General features: G+C 36.7%; 1 long non-coding RNA gene across 1 annotated transcript; it reads left to right on the forward strand.

The window, feature by feature from the left end:
- Nucleotides 1-602: 602 nt before the first annotated feature.
- On the forward strand, nucleotides 603-1,425 carry LOC130549817 (uncharacterized). Its single transcript, XR_008962276.1, has 3 exons — nucleotides 603-859; nucleotides 980-1,085; nucleotides 1,222-1,425. It is a non-coding gene; the product is annotated as an uncharacterized LOC130549817 (long non-coding RNA).
- The last annotated feature ends 3,005 nt before the right edge of the window (nucleotides 1,426-4,430 follow it).

The following is a 4,430-nucleotide window of genomic DNA, read 5'->3' on the forward strand; positions in this document are numbered from 1 at the left end:
CCTTCAAAGTTATTTCAATTCACTGAACTACAATCAACTTTGATGATAATATCACAGTAACTATGTGTGTGCACTTGTTGCGTGTGTATATGTATTTGTTGTTAAACATTTCCAGACACTGAGAGAGGGTGACTACATGAATGATTTTTGTTGTGTCAAAATATAATTGCATCGATAATAGTTCAAGGAGGCCTAGATTTATGACATGGCCCGATGGCCTTGTGATCTTTGGAAAAAGAACAAAAAAACAGGATGTACGAAGCCATGGTACTGAATATATGAGTTGTGCAGGGTGCCAATTTTCTTTCACTATATATTTTGTTGAATAATATGGGAGAAAGTGCAGGATCTTATTATTATTATTTTTTTGGGAAGATCTTTCGATATTTTGACAACCCCCCCATTCTAAAAGAAAAAGGTGATTATTCATTGAAAAGTAAATAATGTTATGTTTTATAAGCCCTTGACATGATCACAGCTATTTTAGAGTTTGAACAAGTGTTGCCAGATTTGAAAACATTGAGTTCCAGCAATCATACCATATGATCTTATATTAACAAATTCAGTGTTTAGCACACACAGAGTTTTGAGTTTGTATTTTAGTACGCCATGTATGTGACCCTTGGAAAGCCCTTCGATTTTTCAGCAGTGAGTTTTATCAATTATTTGGTTATTTGTTCACCAAAATGGACTGAAAAGACAATTTAGTATCGGTGCCAATTAGTAAAAGACAATTATTAATGACAATTAATGAGAATTATTAAGATTTTTTACTTGACATATTTGATTAATTAGTTAGACATGCCTGAATCAGGAGGTGGTGGTGCCATCAGTTACTACAGGCATTTCCTCTGGCAAGGTATAATATTGCTAACTATACTTTGAATGAAGATATAAGCATTTCTCAGTGTACAGGTCATTTGTAATAAATGATGCACACTATAATAAAGTGTACTGTTTTGTCACTTTTTCTACAAAGCCAACAGTCAGTCACCAAACCAATGATCCAACCGGATCTAAACGTTATGGAGGTCACCCCATCTGTGCCAGACGTCATGGAGATCACCCCAGCTATGAGAATCCATGTATGTACAGGGAATGTTTATGTATTGTTTGACTTGTTTATGCAATTACCTTTCCTGTTTCATAAGTGCTTGAGCAACACTTGCCATTATTATTCATTATCTTTATTTATTTGATTATATTATTATCTTTTTGCAGAAAGGACTCGGCTGTGATGAAACAGATTCTGCTCACTGTGACTGGGTGAAGGAGTACCGAACCCACTTTGCTGGGAAAGTTCATCTACCACAGGTCACAAGAATGAACGAGGATGATCATTGACCAATAACTGTCTGTCTGTCTGAAAAAAAAAATCTTGTTGTTCATTCTCTCCTTTGCTTACTCCAGCTTTAATCCTAGTAGAATGGCCTTGTAAACTAACGGTATTAGCGTGTTGACAAAATGTTTATACTGTATGCTCTCCTACTTGTAAGTCGCTTTGGATAAAAGCATCTGCCAAATGAATAAATGCAAATGTAAATGTAAATTATTCCTTGTTGGCTATAACAATGCGGGACCTATTTATTGACACCATTTTCTATGATGGTGGCATGGATCAGGACAAAATCCAAGCTCCCTTCCTTTTCACCTTTGAGAGAGTGCAGGATATGTAGTTTTTCATGCAGGATGTATATGATAAAATAAATATTTGTGTGTCTTGCCTGCACAATCCTGACCGTTAAAAAGCTAACTGGTGGTGTAGATCTGGGTTAATTCTGTAAATGGTTTTGTATTGTCATGGAGTTTTAGGTGTATTAAAATGTCTTGTTTTTGACCAATTAAAGTTTCGTGGGGAAAAGGGTCACTTTATCCATGTGATTGTCTTAATCAAAAGGTAATGAGTCCATCCAAGATTATATTCCTTATACATTATATTCACAACTATACTGCTGTACATGCATTCATTTTTATTTGGCAGCGGCTATTTGCACTAAGTGAAAATAGTGACAGTAAAAAGATTATAAATATATATTCTCACCACAGGCCTTGTCTTTTGTTTGCAAGTGTTTTTTTCAGGTTGCACAGACATTTTTGAATGACCAAACTTCTGTTTAAGTCTTTTCACTTCTTCAACATCAGCCAAAGGTGTCCGCTCAAATTTAAACTTGCGTTTTAAAGACATGTGCCACGTGTGCTATTAAAAATTATATATGGAATAATTACACAAAACAAACTTAATGAACAGAACCAAAAATAGGATATTAAGATTTACTCATCTACTTACATATCCATGGCCTTCTTTGTCCTTTAAAAAGGGGTGCCTCAGAGTCAGGGCCTTGGCCACTTTAACATTCTCTTCATTTGTCGGATACCTGCAAACATTTTTAAACACAAGCATTCAATTTTGTTAAATATTTATTTAAAATGTAACCTTGGTATAGTTAATGATAAATACTTACATCTTGTACCGAGCCATGCTTTCATACAATGTTCTTGTAATTTTGTGCCTATCTGATGCTGTAGGTTTGCTTTGTTTTTGGTCCAACTTAGTCTGAATATCACAAGGAAACTTTGGAACCTCAAAAGCTTCAGGAAAAGTTGCTGATGGGCTGATGCTACTATGGTAAAAATGAGCAAGTAATAATTAGGTACTACTAATTGTTACAGGGATACATAAAGTCCAACAAATACTTTAAGGTACCAGTTTTTACTACTGAAAAGAAAAATATTACATTAATTTACCCAACAACACTAAATTCAGCATTTTCTTCCAAACAAGGTTTAGCTGAAATATGTACCTTACCCTTTTCTTGATAGTCTAAGGGTCTGTGTCCACCAAGACGTTAATGCTGGCGTTCGGCGTGTTTTTTCAATTGTTTCCAACGGAAGCGCCGCGAGCATCTGACTTTTTTTTTCTGCACTCAGAAAATGCATGTGCGCTTTTTCATCAGAAACAAGCACTGTAGCACATCTGGATTTGCAGTCTTTATCTTTGTGGGTCAGATATAGACTGCAGTATTCCCTCAGTCGTCACAGCCCGCAAACATCCCAGGCAGCACTTCCGTGCCATGAAATTAGTGTCTTTCTCCCTGAACATTACTTTCTTGGCAGCTTTCCCAAATGGTTGGTTCCCGCTGTCCTGCTGTGTCATTGTCTTTAAACATTGCTGCTGCTACAGCAAACAACAAAGTCACTTTAAATGAAGTACTGTGGTCTTGATGTGGCCACCAGTCCCCTCCTGTGACACTGTCAGGGAACTGCGCACACACATAACAGTTCTTTCAGTCATATATCCTTATCCATGCATCTGCAAGCACGTTGATATGGTCGTCGCTGGGATGTCTCTCTGGTGTGACTTAACGAGGCTGGTCAATGTGGTATCAGTTGAAGTGGTATTGGCAAAGTGTTCATTAGCAATGTCTTTTCTCCCAATAAATGGCAAATCAATTAAGTCAAAATATCAACACACATGTAATGATCCATAGGCCACAAAGTCCTGGAAGTCTCATAGGATGTCATGGATGTCCCTGTTGCTCCATATCTGCAATTTTGTTTTAGTTCAAAGGGTAAAAAACTGTGGAATATCCCCAGACGTCGCTTTCAAACTTAGCACTTTTAACAGTCAGTTCTCTTGTTGCTCTGTATATCACAGGTTTGAGAGTTGGCTTAGTTTTTCCAAATACGATGATCTGTGGAAGTCCTCTAGCTGCAGAATTCCTCCTAGTTTTACTCATTATGTTTAATAATCCTCCTTATTGTTCTGCTGTGCACTTCTTCAAGCTGCCGTAGTTGGTGCAAAAGAGTGCTTGCTGGAACTCAATGTTTTCAAATCTGGCAACAAAACTAAAATAGCTGCGATCATGTCAAGGGCTTATAAAACATAACATTGTTTACTTTTCAATGAATAATCACCTTTTTCTTTTAGAATGGGGGGTTGTCAAAATATCGAAAGATCTTCCCAAAAAAAAAAAAGAAGATCCTGCACTTTCTCCCATATTATTCAGTGAAAGAAAATTGGCACCCTGCACAAATCATACATTCAGTACCATGGCTTCGTACATCCTGTTTTTTTGTTCTTTTTCCAAAGATCACAAGGCCATCGGGCCATGTCATAAATCTAGGCCTCCTTGAACTATTACCGATGCAATTATATTTTGACACAACAAAAATCATTCATGTAGTCACCCTCTCTCAGTGTCTGGAAATGTTTAACAACAAATACATATACACACACACCAAGTGCACACACATAGTTACTGTGATATCATCAAAGTTGATTGTAGTTCATTGAATTGAAATGACTTTGAAGGGCTTATATGCCAAAATAACAAACAGAAAAAGAACGATCTGCCTGCCTATCCGGCACTAAAAGGCTTTACTACTCTGCGCTCCCAAAAGAAAATATACACTTACAAAGAGAAAATACA

The sequence above is a fragment of the Triplophysa rosa genome, unplaced genomic scaffold (genome assembly GCF_024868665.1).
Source record: "Triplophysa rosa unplaced genomic scaffold, Trosa_1v2 scaffold17_ERROPOS6775743, whole genome shotgun sequence".
Classification (NCBI taxonomy): domain Eukaryota; kingdom Metazoa; phylum Chordata; class Actinopteri; order Cypriniformes; family Nemacheilidae; genus Triplophysa; species Triplophysa rosa.